Genomic DNA, 15895 nt, shown 5'->3' with positions numbered 1-15895 from the left:
AAATCTCTTGCATTCCTATACACTAATGATCAAAAATCTGAAAGAGAAATTAAGGAAACAATCCCATTCACCACTGCAACAAAAAGAATAAAATACCTAGGAATAAATCCTACCTAGGGAGACAAAAGACCTTTATGCAGAAAACTATAAGACACTGTTGAAAGAAATTAAAGATGATACCAACAGATGGAGAGATATACCATGTTCTTGGATTGGAAGAATCAATATTGTGAAAATGACTATACTACCCTAAGCAATCTACAGATTCAATGCAATCCCTATCAAATTACCAATGGCATTTTTTACAGAACTAGAACAAAAAATTTTTTAATTTGTATGCAGACACAAAAGACCCTGGATAGCCAAAGCAGTCTTGAGGGAGAAAAACGGAGCTGGAGGAATCAGGCTCCCTAACTTCAGACTATACTACAAAGCTACAGTAATCAAGACAATATGGTACTGGCACAAAAACAGGATAGAAAGCCCAGAGATAAACACACACACATATGGTCAGCTAATCTATGACAAAGCAGGCAAGGATATACAATGGAGAAAAGACAGTCTCTTCAATAAGTGGTGCTGGGAAAACTGAACAGCAAATGTAAAAGAATGAAATTAGAACACTCCCTAACACTATACACAAAAATAAACTCAAAATTGATTAGAGACCTAAATGTAACACTGGACACTGTAAAACTCTTAGAGGAAAACATAGGAAGAACACTCTGACATAAATCACAGCAAGATCTTTTTTGATCCACCTCCTAGGGTAATGGAAATAAAAACAAAAATAAACAAATGGGACCTAATGAAACTTAAAAGCTTTTGCAAAGCAAAGTAAACTACAAACAAGATGAAAAGACAACCGTCAGAATGGGAAAAAATATTTGCAAATGAATCAACAGACAAAGGATTAATCTCCAAAATATATAAACCACTCATGCAGCTCAATATTAAAAAAACAAACAACCCAATCAAAAAATGGGCAGAAGACCTAAATAGACATTTCTCCAAAAAGGACATACAGATGCCAAGAAGCACATGAAAAGCTGCTCAACATCACTAATTATTAGAGAAATGCAAATCAAAACTACAGTGAGGTATCACCTCACACCACTTAGAATGGGCATCATCAGAAAATCTACAAACAACAAATGCTGGAGAGGGTGTGGAGAAAAGGGAACCCTCTTGCACTGTTGGTGGGAATGTAAATTGATACAGCCACTATGGAGAACAGTATGGAGGTTCCTCAAAGAACTAAAAAACAGAATTACCATATGACCCAGCAATCCCACTACTGGGCATAAATCCAGAGAAAACCATAATTCAAAATGACACATGCAGGTCTTCCCTGGTGGCGCAGTGGTTGAGAGTCCGCCTGCCGATGCAGGGGACACAGATTCGTGCCCCGGTCTGGGAAGATCCCACATGCTGCGGAGCGGCTGGGCCTGTGAGCCATGGCCGCTGAGCCTGCACGTCCGGAACCTGTGCTCCTCAACAGGAGAGGCCACAACAGTGAGAGGCCCATGTACCGCACACACACAAAAAAGACACATGCACCCCAATGTTCATTGCAGCACTATTTTACAATAGTCAGGTCATGAAAGCAACCTAAATGCCCATCGACAGACGAATGGATAAAGAAGATGTGGTACATATATACAATGGAATATTACTCAGCCATAGAAAGGAACAAAATAGGGTCATTTGTAGAGACATGGATGTATCTAGAGACTGTCATACAGAGTGAAGTAAGTCAGAAAGAGAAAAATAAATATCGTATATTAATGCATATATGTGGAACCTAGAAAATGGTACAGATGAACTGGTTTGCAGAGCAGAAATTGAGACACAGAAGTAGAGAACAAACATATGGACATCAAAGGGGGAAAGCGGCGGGGGGTGGGGGTGTGATGAATTGGGCGATTGGGATTGACATGTATACACTGATGTGTATAAAATGGATGACTAATAAGAAAATAAATAAATAAATACATTTTGTGAGGATGGCCAAAAAAAAGAAACAATGTGGTATTAGTACAAAAACGTCATATAGATCAATGGAACAGAATAGAGAGCCCAGAAATAAATCCACACACCTGTGGTCAATTAATCTTCGACAAAGAGGCTAGAATATACAATGGAGAAAAGATAGTCTCTTCAACAACTAGTGTTGGGAAAGCTGTACAGCCACATGTAAATCAATGAAGTGAGAACACTTCCTCACACCATAAACAAAAATAAACTCAAAATGGCTTAAAGACTTAAATACAAGACATGATGCCGTAAAACTCCTAGATGAGAACATAGGCAAAACATTCTTTGACATAAACCATAGCAATGTTTTCTTAGGTTAGTCTCCCAAGGCAATATAAATAAAAGCAAAAATAAACAAATGGGACCTAATCAGACATATAAGGTTTTGCACAGCAAAGAAAACCATCAGCAAAATGAAAAGACAACCTACAGAATGGGAGAAAATATTTGCAAACGATGCAAGTGACCAGGGCTTAATTTCTAAAATACACAAATGCTCATACAACTCAATAACAAAATACAAACGACATAATCAAAAAATGGGTCGAACACCTAAATAGACGTTTCTCCAAAGAAGACGTACAGATGGCCAACAGGCACATGAAAAGATGCTCAATGTCACTAATTATTAGAGAAATGCAAATCAAAACCACAATTAGAAATCACCTCACACTTATCAGAATGGCTATCATCAAAAAAATCTACAAATAACAAATGCTGGAGAGGGTGTGGAGAAAAGGGAACCCTCCTACACTGTTGGTGGGAATGTAAATTGGTATAGCCACTATGGAAAACAGTATGGTGGTTCCTTAAAAAACTCAAAATAGAGCTACCATATGATCCAGCAACTCCAGTCCTGAGAATATATCTGGAGAAAACTATAATTAGAAAAGACACATGTGCTTCAATGTTCACAGCAGCACTATTTACAATAGCCAAGACATGGAAACAACCCAAGTACCCATCAACAGATGACTGGATTAAGAAGAGGTATACATGCTCTGTATGTATATACAATGGAATATTACTCAGCCATTAAAAAAGAATGAAATATGGCCATTTGCAGCAACATGGATGAACCTAGAGAATATTATACTTAGTGAAGTCAGAAAAAGACAAATTTATATGATCTCACTTGTATGTGGTATCTAAAAAATAATACAAATGAATCTATACACAGAACAGAAACAGACTCACAGACATAGAAAACAAATTTATGGTTACCAAAAGGGAAAAAGAGGCAGGGGGAGGTATAAATTAGGAGTATGGGATTAACAGATACAGACTACTGTACATCAAACAGATAAGCAACAAAGACTTACTGTATACCACAGGAAACAATATTTGATACATTGTGATAACCTATAATGGAAAATAATCAGAAATATGTAGGTAGATAGATAGATATAACCTAATCACTTTGCTGTATACCTGAAACTAACACAATATTGTAAATCAACTATACTTCAATTAAAAAATAAATACATAGAATTTTTAAATTATTTGAGGGAAAATTAACAAATTTATAATATTAGGCTCTACTACTTTTAAAAATGTTAAAGCTTTTCGTTCAAGGTCTTTTAAAAATGTTCTTTAAAAGAGTTTTCAAAATGCCTCCAACAAGGTCAGAGATTATCTCCTATTGTATTTTCCAGTGATTATTACTGGTATAGATAAATGCTATCTTTACAAGTTTATTTTGTATCCAGCTCCTTTGTGACTCTGTAAATGCTAACAATTTGCTAACTCTGGTGGGGGTTTTTTGGTGGACAATAACAACATCTGCAAAAAATAAAATTAAAAAAGAAAAGAAAAATGAAAAATAAGACAGTTTGCTTCTTCCCTTACAATTTTCATACACTTGTTTGTTTGTTTTGTTTTATTGTTCAGGACTTCTAAAGTGGATAACATTTTTGTCTTATTCCTGACCTTGAAAGGAACTTGGGTTCTGTTCATTTTTATTTTTAATTATATCTCATTTTCTTGTTTCTTGTCCCTTTTGATTTACTCTATTGCTTTGTACCAACCACGTGGGTCTTATTGATTTTATTGCTGGGGTGCAGTGGACCTATTTTTTTTGTCTAAGCTTTATGTGTGTTCTAAAGTACAAAAGGGTTGACAACCACCAGTCTATAACCATTGTTCTCACAATTACCTGACTTGATTTCATGTGAGGCTTTTGAAAAACATAAACTCTCGGGCAAGGCATTTAGTGATTATGATTCAGCTGATCTGGGCTGCAGCTTGAGAATCCATATTTTTAGAAAAGTTTGCAGGCACTTCTGACTATCGATAAGATTTGGAAATTACTGAATTTGAGAACCTATAAAAACATGATCTAGTGCTAAAAGGATAAAAAGTAACCTCTAAGGTTCTAAAGATTTTTCAGTAAGAAGTTAACGGATGTTTAGGTGGTTTGGGGGAAAATGTGGAGGTGGCCAGCCATCCTGGAAGAGGTGTATTAATAAAGAGTGAGAGCTGAAGGAAAGGAAGGTCAGCTCCAGATAATAAAAACAGTTACTCATTAAAATGTATCAATAGAATGCAAAAAAGGAGTGGCAGGAACTAGAGAGAGTTAAAAAAGAGGTCATAGCATAAAGCCATATCAAAATTAGACTTTACCCCCAGGGTAATGAGAAGCCATTGAAGGGATTTAAGCAGGGAGGGACGTGAAGAGAGTTTTGCTTGAGACGGACTGATTTAGCAACAATGGAGAAAATTAATTGGGGAGAAAGCGGAACTGAAGCTTTGACCCTTGGAATGACTTCTGCAATTCAGGAAATAAACAATGGTGACTTGAACTATAATACAGTTGGGGAAGAAAAGACTATTAGACAAGGGTAAAAGATATACATAAGTAGAACTAACAGAAGGTAATGATGACTGGTGATAAGATGTATAAGAAAAGGAAGAGTAAATGCACTGGAATCAATTTATTACTCATAAGTATTCTCTGAGCTCTATATTTTGGATTTAATATATTTATCTACAACTGTTCAGGCATTCTCAAAAACACTGAGGTTAAAGATAAATGTGTAGTATACATTTTATTCAAAATTGTCAGAGTTTAAATAAAATTGATGATAATATGTAAATAAATATTCAAACACAGAATAAGTAAAAATTATTTGGACAGGTTCATTTCATAGTATGTCACATTCCTTGCCCCTTCAGTTTGGTTCACTCTAACTTACCCATTTCCCTCCGCCACTGGAACAGCTCCACAAAGTCCCCATACCCTAAAACATCACCGAGCCTGTCAAAGTCACCAACAGAGACTGAGCTGAGAATAAAGGGGATCATGGATCCCAGCTGATCCCACCCAGACCAGCTGATCCCACCCAGACCCTTCACCCACGTGAGCTCCACCACCAGCGCCACACACAGCAAAGCCACCCTCCTCAGCCCTCAAGACACATACTGCAGGGGGGATCAGCTAGACGTCCTGCTGGAGGTGAGGGACCACTTGGGACGCAGGAAGGAATATGGCGGGGATTTCCTGAGGGCCAGGATGTCCTCCCCAGCCCTGAAGGCAGGCGCTTCGGGAAAGGTGACAGACTTCAACAATGGCACCTACCTTGTCAGCTTCACCCTGTTCTGGGAGGGCCGGGTGTCTCTGTCTGTCCTGCTCATCCTCCCCAGTGAAGGGGTGTTGGCTCTCTGGAGGGCAAGGAACCAAGGCTATGACAGGGTGATCTTCACGGGCCAGTTTGCCAATGGCACCTCCCATGTCAATACTGATTGCGCCCTGGTTTTAAATTCAAGTGCTGAACTGTGTGAGAACCTGGATACTCGTGTCCAAGAATTCTACTTTCTGACCTCAACACACACTCTGTGAGGCCCTGACTGACATGACCACCAGGAATGGAGAAATTTCTTATCTTACTGTCAAGGAAGAAGCTTTTTTTCATAGCTAAGTATACTTTTAGATACCCTGAGAGGTGCCCACAGGCAGAGCTACATTGCCTACCTCAATTAATATTGAGCATGGGGCTTCCCTGGTGGCGCAGTGGTTGAGAGTCCGCCTGCTGATGCAGAGGACATGGGTTCGTGCCCCGATCTGGGAAGATCCCATGTGCCGCGGAGCGGCTGGGCCCGTGAGCCATGGCCGCTGAGCCTGCACGTCCGGAGCCTGTGCTCCGCAACGGGAGAGGCCACAATGGTGAGAGGCCCGCGTACCGCAAAAATATATATATATGTATTGAGCATGACCCTCTCAGATGCCTCTTTAAGGTCTGATCAGGTATGCGGCATCTTCCTGAGCCCCCTGTTCATGACTCCTACCACCAGGGTTGGCATTCTCACTCAGATGTTCAATAAAAGAGGGCTGCCCAAGGTGAACTATATTATATATGCCTGTCCTTCTCCATGATGACTGGTATTCTTAGATTCAGTCATATCTTTTACTGTAGACCTAGGTTCTACAAAATATGTTCAATGGAAAAGTATTCTGCTGTGTTAGTTAATAGATGTTACACCAGAAAAGGATTCCTTGATAAGTGTATGGTAACATCCATGCTTCTTCATCCCCCATATCATATTCTGTAGATTCTACCTCTTAAGTATCTTTCACATTTATCCATTTCTCTCCATGATTACTGCTCTTACCTGAGTTCAGATCATCATCATCTCATCTAGATTACTTGTCACAGATTCCTTTCTGCCTAGCCTACCCTCTCTAATCCATTGTCCACACTGCAACCTGAGTCATCTTTCCAACGATCCAACTCCTTCCTACTGGTCATCCCCAGTTGATCTCAAGATCAGGTATTCTCAGATATTCTCAGATATCAGGTTGGAGGAGTCCTCCATACTCCCTGAGTTGTGATCTAGTGATTTTCGGAAGCCTCCGGTTGAACAGACCTCCATAAACTGGGGTGTAAGCATGTTTCTCATATCAATCATGGCAGTGTCAATGCCAAGATTTTCTCCCATTCCTCACAAACATACTTACTTCCTGGTCTGCCAGCTCTACCATAAGTTGCAAAACACTTCATGAGTCACTTTGGGAATTTACAAAGGATAACTTATATGCCACCACAAATCCCAGAACCTGTGGGCCAATCCCTGAGACAACCTATCAGTTCCAGACTCTTTGGCTACTTTTCTAACTTTCTGTAAGTCTCAATCCATTTCCTTTTCCCTTTCCATTCTTTTTTTTCCCCCTAGGGATCCATTTTCTTTTCCTGGGAATTCACTTTCCTTAAGCTTGGCCATAGAGTGGAATGCTAGGTTCTCAGCAACCCCTTTCTCAGCAGTTTTCTAAGTCAAGCTTACAGTCTTTTCCCCTTAAGCTCCCAAAAAATATGCTAAGAGGAAGTAAAGTATGGATAGCAAACATGGAAAAATAACATGCATTTCAGATCTTACAGAGTTATCCAAGTGTTGGCTTCTGATCAATAGTCTTTGATTCCCTTCTGAAACAAGTAAAAGCACAGTTGGGTTTCTGTTCTTTCCCTTTGATCTCTGATGGTACCCCTCACCAAATCTCTTCCTACCCAGTAAGTGTCCTTATGCCTAAGTCCCAGTAAGGATGAAAATGTGTTGATCCCTTCCTTTCTCTGGATTGAACCTGAAGAGACATCCATAGTAGCGAATCAGGTACCACTTATATCCGTTGTACTACCTGGCACCTGGGTCCCCATTCCCCCGTGTCCCCTTTCTGCCTGCTACCGCTTACCTACACATGTACACAGGACTGGAACAAAGAGTGAATCAAAGGGAGCGTAAGAGCTTTGAAGTAGGAGAGTCAGAGAGTCTTTCATCCACTGGAGGAAAGAAATGCAGTGTATATTTATTCATGCATCAGACTGAACATGACTTTCTGCCAGCCACTTTGTGAGGTATCAGGGACACAGCAGTGGACCAGGCAAATATATTACCTTCCTTCATAAAGATTACAACCCTCGGAAAGCAAGTTTCTAGGAAAAATGGAAGGTAAACATAGCAGAAAACATATATAAAGAGGGAAGCAGGAACCCTATGAGAAGAGGTCTTCATGCCAGGCTAAGAAGCCTGAACTCCTTAGGTAAGTGATGGGGATTTTAAATAAACAACTTTAAAATAAAAGATTTTAAGCAGTAATGCAGTTGCATTTGCAATAAGAAAGGATGCTCTGGCAGTTGTGTTGAAGAATTTAGATGGGATAAAATTGAGACGGCCTGGCTAGAGGCTGACAGTAATCTGAGAAAAATACTGTATGAACTTGAATAAGTGATGTGTAAGTAGAGAGAGAGGAGGACTTTCAGATTAGATAAATACTTTGAAACTAAAATTCCAGGACACACTGATTGCATGTGACAGAAGAGCAGAGCTGCCCTGGACTTCAAGGTGCTCCCAGAAAGGTAAATAGTTTTCCTAATGCATATACAATGGATATACAATAAAAAATCCTAATTCATATACAATGCCCAATAGATACAATATTTACAACAACCATAATAGCTTGCAGTTGTAGAAAATTTTAAATTATCCTTCACTCACAAGCTTCTATTACTTGTATTGTGTCAACAGACAGCAGGGTAGTTTGTTGTCTTATATTTTTGAAGGTCCAGTATAGGAGTTGAAATGATGAAACATCTTAACCACATTGATGTCTCCTCATATAACAGTAAGTTTGCTTTGTCCTGTGGTAGGTGGTGCTTGGCATGGATCTTCTAAGAGACATTCTGACACAGAGGAGACTTTATCAGAATCAACCCTAGCAATCACGATTTTCCAGGAACACCATTCCTAGCAGGGGTCTGTGGTGTCAATCACCTTGGATTTTAAAGAGAGAAATCAATTCAAGGAAATTATTTCAAACTCTCTTTATAACAGATTTCATCTCAATTTATCCCAAAGGGGAAAGTATTCATATCCTACATCCATATTTAAACCCAGGAATGCATCTCCTAGAGTCAGTGATTCTGTCTGGGGGACATTCTGTACAAATCTCTGATGGATACCCACAGCTTCAGAGTAGGAACATTTTGGTTTAGTTAGCCGAATTCTCTGTGGGCATACCTTCCTAACCTTTAGTGGATGCACTTAGCAGTTTTATATGGAGTTTTCCGTTTCATTAAATGTGTTTTAGTGTTAAACACAAAGCCATGTTACTTATGAAAGAACAATGTTTATACTTAGCTTTAAAATAACTTTCTTTAAAGCCTAAGAGTTTACCAATAACAATCATTTTGAGATGTACCTCAACTGATTTATTGCCTAATATTTATTCATTTATTCAGCAAATGTTTATTGAGATTCTAACAGATATGAGGCGTTATGGGCAAATGGAGAAAAATAAATGTTCAGCAAGGCTGCAATCTGAAAGACATTTAACCTACCAATTCTATGAAGGAAGTAAAAAGGCAGAAGGGCTTATGATAAGGTGGTATTTGACTTAGCCCCAAAGGATATCTGTAGACAGGGAATGAGGTGAAAGAGAAAACTCATAAAGATCATGAGTAAGGTTGCCAGGTTTAGCAAATAATAATACAAAGTGTCAGTTCAATTTCAGTAATTCCTAATTTCTTATGCATATGACATGAGATAAAGGGAAAATATTGCACGAGAAATACTGACACTAAAAAATTATTGCTCCTTAAAAATAATTCAAATTCAATTTAGTATTCTGTATTTTTTTAATCTGGTAACTCTACTCAGGAGCAAAATCATCATGAACTTTGTTCAACAGCCCAAAGGAGTGAGAGCATGTGGTGAAGCATGAGGCTAAAAAAGGAAGACGCTAAATCATGGAAGGCTCTCAAGTACAAAGCTGAGGATTTTAGTGTTTATTCAGTAAGTTTTCGAAAGCTACAAAAAAACAATGAAGGAAGAGAGTGATGCAATCTGCTTTGTACTTTAAAGAGCTAATTCACAATTTAACAAAATGTGCATGACCTACAGAAAGACAATTTAAATTGCTACTAAGTGATATAAAATAAAATTTATATAAATAGATAAAAAATACTGTTTGTTTCTGGGTGGGATGACTTGATACTGAAAAAAATGTCAATCATCTCTGCATTATTTTCTTATTGTTGCTGTAACAAAGTATCTTGAACAACAAAAATGTATCATCTTGAAACAACAAGAATGTATCACCTTGCAGTTCTGTAGTTCAGTAGTTCAACATCAGTCTCACTGGGCTAAAATTAAGGTGTAGCAGGACGGCATTCCCTTCTGGAGGCTCTAGGGCAGAATCAGTTTCCTTGTCATTTCAGGCTTCTGGAGGCTGCCCACATTCCTCGCAGCCCCCTTCCTCCTTTTTTACAAAGCTACAATGGTGGGTCAAGTCCTCACACCACATCTTTCTGACCCATTTTTCTGCTTCCCTCTTCCACTTTTGATAACTAAAGTGATTCAGATTGGTCCCACCCAGATAATCCAGGATAATCTCCCAGCTCAAAACCCATACCCGTAATCATATCTGGAAAGTCCCACTTGCCATGGAAGGTAACATATTCACAGGTCTCAGGGATTATAAAGTAGATATTTTTGGAGGGCCATTAGTCTGCCTGCCACAATCCCTAAACTAATCAATAAATACAATGGAATCTTAAAACTATTACTAACATACTCTTAAAAATATTCAAGCCTATTCTAAAATTATCAAGTAAAATAAACATGTAAGACTGATCATAAGAGAATTTGCTATATATTTGAAATAGTCCTGCAGAGCGCTTAGTTTGACACTTGGCAAAAATGAATACCCTGACACATTAATATTATACAAGATATGGTTTATGATAATAAACTCAAAGGCTATCTTTCTCACCAAAGTATGCCAGTGCATTATTAGGATGGGTAGAGCAATGTTAAGTTTCCACGGTTATGATATTCAGCCATCCAGGATGTGATGATGTCAAACATCATAGAAGGTCAAACATGTCACATGGAAATTCCAACACAGGAATTTCATAGGATTATGAAAACTCTCTTTAGCAGGCCAAAATCTCCAGGACTTAACAACTCCTCCAGGTCATCAAGGAATAGCTAATCCAGAATTTTTCCAGTTCTGCAATCAGCACCATTTTGCCATTTGTCCAAAGGTTACATGCACAGAACAACCATGTTGATGACTATTATGTGGACATTGGCAACCAGAGACCACAAGGCCTACATGGGGCTAAGCACGGAAAGTGAAGCAGGTGGTCTCCCAATATCCGTTCCCCTCTCCCTCTTCAGTAATTGAACACCATAATTTTAGCTGGGTCCATTGTCACAAACTAAAGGCCACAGCCTTCTTTCAGCTAGTTAAGGCCATAACTAGATTTTTGCCAGGATTGTGAGTGGAATGATAAGGGAAACTTCTAGGTCATGCGTTTAAAAGTAAAACAACTAGCCCTCCCCTTCCTACTGGCTGAACTGTAGATATAATGGTAAGAGATGAAAGAGCCATGTTAGACCGTGGGATTGAAGTCATAGGTTAAGAACAGCACCTTAATTGTGGTGATGGCATCATGGGTTTATGCACATGTTCAAACTCATCAAACTGTACACGTTAAGTATATGCGTTTTTTTGTACACCAATTAAATCTCAGTAAAGTTGTAAAAGGAATAATAAAATTAAGAGTATCACACCAGCCCCCCTGAAAAAAGAAAAGCAGAACAAGCAGACAGAAGGAACTGGAATCCCTGACACCATGCAACATCATATTAGTCCTGGCTTGCTCACTATATGACTGTTATATGAGGGATAAATAGGTTTGTATTTTTAAGTCATTATTATTTTCTTCCTATCTAATACAGAATATGATATTAGTACAGAAGTGCTGATGTAAACAAAACAAAATACGATGCACTGGTCTAGTGGTAGGAGAGTGACACAGCAAGTGACGAGGAAGCATGACAGGTAAGGAATCTGATGATCTCTGTTACCCCATAGCAAAACTCTTGGTGCACTGCTACCTGAGATACATTGGAAGACAGACCATGTGCCAAGAGAGCTTGTAATTCTAATGGAACTCACTGGAAAAATCTAAGAATATTGGTTTGTGTTGCCTGCTGCATGTCACTTTTAGCAAAATCCTATTTAAAAATATGAATTCAAGTTAGATATTTTAAGCTTTTTTGAAGTTTTTAAAATGTGGATATGTTATTTTTAAGCTATTTTTAAAATGTTTAAAAATATTCCTATGAAAAAAACGTTCACAGAAGAAATAAATTATTGCTTCGTTAATTGAACAAGGGTAAGTGATTTTATACAAGGACACCAACTGTCAGACCAGTGATATTCAGGTTAGAGACCAAGGTCTAAGTCAGCACAGCATCAGCAAAGATGGCAAAGAAATGATAGAACTTCAAGATTCAGTTAATACAATTAAGATAAATGGATGTTTAAAAGGAAAACTCATTTACCTCCTGGGAGACTCTACCCTGTGGTAGTGGACGCACTACCTACTCAAAGTTGTAAAAAGTATGTAACTATTTTATATTCTTTTAGAAATTCAGGCTGGTATAAAAATACTTTTAATAAGTATTTAATAAGTATTAAGTATTTAATAAGTATTAAATTCAGGCTGGTATAAAAATACTTTTAATAAGTATTTAATAATACTTTTAATAAGTATTCTCTCATTTTGGCTGTTTTATTTTCAACTTCACTTATCTTTCTAGATTTGAGCCTTTTAATTTAGAATATATTGTATTCCCTCTCTCAGAAGAAATGTTGTTCCTGTTTATAAATTCCAATGAAAACTTTACATTTTGATTGACACTTCACACATATGAACAGGTACTCTATCCAGTCAGAAATAATCTTGATGGGTGAGCATTTGAAATGGTAGGATATTCTTTTTAAAAATATTAATCATGTCCTTCTAGTTAGAAGGTTTATTTATTTTTTTATCAGCACTAAAATTTTTTATCTTCATGGAACTAGAATTTTTAAGAAACAATTCCCTCTGGATACAGAAAGACAGACACATTCCGAGTCAGTGGGGAAAATATAGCTACCCTTTTATCACTTTCCTATTCTGTGAAAGATGAGGATTATATCCCAGGAAACTGACCAGATATCAGCCATCATCATCAAAGAAACACAGCCATCACCACATTTGGCTAGCACTTCAGACCCTTCCGCGTTGACATTTTCATTCGCAGGGCCATCAGTGTTGGAAAGGCTATTGAATGACTATTCCTAAAAAGCCCGGACATTAAAATGATCCTTAAAACAGAAAACATCAGGGAGATACACATAGACACAAAGAGGTTTGGAGACATCCACGGTTAACATTCAATATCTTACCAGGAAGGACATTTTCAAAAATTTCAATGTAGGTGTCATTGATACCTAGGATAGCACCATTGCATATGGCACCAATAGTATCCACACACCTGATCATATGATTGGAAATCAGACTAACATGTACTTAAACTACATTTGTTAAAACAATATACAAAATCCCTAGGGACCAGTCGGCAAATAATCCTATTTGTATTGTCAGAGAAGTTTTACTTATTTTAGGGACAAAGAAAATCAAATTTAAAAGATTCCATCTGGGCAGGGAGGACACTTAAGAACAAAGACAACCAATATAGGCTGCAAAGCCAAAAAAACAGACATGAAGAATGATTATGCCATGCCCAGAGCTTGTCTACATGTGAATGTTTTTATTCTGTAAGTAAAATTTGGGTCATGATTTCTATTACTTGTGGAGGAAAGCATCCTATTTGATACTTTAGTAGGGTAAAAGAGAATAAAAGTGATCATCATGATGGTCTAAAACAGGGGTTATCTAACTTTTTCTGTAAAGGGCTAGATAGCAAATGTTTTAGGCTTTGCAGGCCATTACCTCTGTCACAATTGCTCAACTCTGCCATTGTAGCATGAAAGCATAAATGTAGCCAAGACAACATGTAAACGAATGAGTATGGCTGTGTTCCAATAAAACGTCATTTATGGATATTGAATTTTGAATTTCATATACTTTTATTCTTCTTTTGATTTTTGCCCAACTTTTTAAAAATGCAAAAACCATTTTTAGATGACGGGTCCCCCCCCAAAAAGTGGTAAAACGTATTTGACCTCTAGGCCATAGTTTGCCAGCACCTAGTTTAAAACAAAAATCTTGATAGACTTGAACACAAATTCTTTGGAAGTTGAGGGGAAAACTAGTAACAAACTAGGAAGAGAAGAAAGCTCCTGTAACTTAAAATTTATCTACCAGAAAACTACAATAAACATCACTTAGTGAATGAAACATAACAAACGTTTCTGACTAAGGTCAGGAAGAAAACATGAATGCCTGTCACTATTTCTATTCAACAGTGTCCTGGCTGTATGTGTCAGAAAGAACAGAAGTAACTCTTCTGGTTATCTGATCACTCACTTTAAGAAACATTCTCTTTAAAAAGAACATTCTCTTTAAAAAAAGAGCTAAATATAAAAATTTAGAAGGTGACCTAATACAAGCTCAACATACAAAAATTAATAATTTCCCTCATAGTAGCAATAGATGATTAGAAAATATAATTAAAATCCCATGGTATCTTATGTTGTATTATATTTAATTTTAGAAATTTGGGACTTTTGACCTATTGTAAATGCATGTTTTAAAACCATCACTATTGTAAAACATAACAATATATTTAGGAGTGTACACAAAACTTAAAAGTACAACTCAGTGAACTATCAAAAACACTGAGTAACCCAAAAGATAGGAATAAATACAACAATGTGTAAGATACACACACACACACACACACACACACACACACACATACCACTCTCCAGCCACAAATTGAAAGACTAAACAGACCTATAAATGCAACACAATTCCAATCAAAATCTGAACAGGTTGTGTGTGTGTGTGTACCTGTGTGCACATGCATAATTTGACAATATGATTCTAAAATTTCTAAGAAAGTTCAAAGGGCCAAAAATATCAAGATACTTCTAAAAAAAGAAGGTTACAGAACTTACTTTTCCAGATATCAATACTTATTTTAAAGCTATTTATAGAATTATGACAGTGTGGTACTGGTGCAAAGAGAAACATGACAAATGAAACAGAATACAGAGAACAGAACTCTTGGCTCCTGACAAATAGACCATTGCAGAGCAGTGAGGGAAGCAGTGAGTGACCCTTTTCAATAAATAGTTCTGGGAAAACAGGGTACCCATATGGGAAAAATAAAATTGGACCCCTACAGTCCTTGGGAGATCATAGACATAAATGCGAAAAGCAAAGCAATCAAGCTTCTCGAAGAATACATCTCACACTCTCTGTAGTAAAGAGCCACGTTTTTGGACTTCCCTGGTGGTGCAGTGGTTAAGAATCCGCCTGCCAATGCAGGGGACACAGGTTCAATCCCTGGTCCAGGAATATTCTACATGCCGCGGAGCAACTAAGACCGTGCACCACAACTACTGAGCCTGTGCTCTAGAGCCCACATGTCACAACTACTGGAGCCCGCGTGCCTAGAGCCGGTGCTCTGCACAAAAAGTCACCGGGATGAGAAGCCTGTGCACCGCAATGAAGATTAGCCCCAGCTCGCCGCAACTAGAGAAAGCCCATGCGCACAGCAACTAAGACCCAATGCAGCCATAAATTAATTATTTTTTAAAAGAGCCATGTTTTTAAAAATATCCAAAATCTCAGATGCCTGACTCACCACATGAGTTCAATCATACCAGAACTATCAGCAAGATGAGTCCTCTTGCACGCTATGTAATGTCACATCACCATAAAAGTTTCTGAATGCATACTCTCAATCTCTGTACTTGTCTCATCATGGACCAGTAAAAAAACAGTTCAGAATTAGCACAGGTCCTCAGAGCATAGTTTGATCAGCACAGTAATAAATAGTTCCTGGACTGTTGAAGATAATATAAGAAAATAACTTTATGACTTCCAGGTAGAATGTTTTCTTA

General features: G+C 37.8%; 1 pseudogene; it reads left to right on the top strand.

Annotated features, from left to right (window-relative positions):
* The first annotated feature begins 4746 nt into the window (after nucleotides 1–4746).
* On the top strand, nucleotides 4747–13409 carry LOC132526549 (NXPE family member 1-like; annotated as a pseudogene).
* The last annotated feature ends 2486 nt before the right edge of the window (nucleotides 13410–15895 follow it).

The sequence above is a fragment of the Lagenorhynchus albirostris genome, chromosome 9 (genome assembly GCF_949774975.1).
Source record: "Lagenorhynchus albirostris chromosome 9, mLagAlb1.1, whole genome shotgun sequence".
Classification (NCBI taxonomy): Eukaryota; Metazoa; Chordata; class Mammalia; order Artiodactyla; family Delphinidae; genus Lagenorhynchus; species Lagenorhynchus albirostris.
The sequence above is the reverse complement of the archived record's forward strand: the minus strand, read 5'-3'. Positions and strand labels throughout refer to the sequence as shown.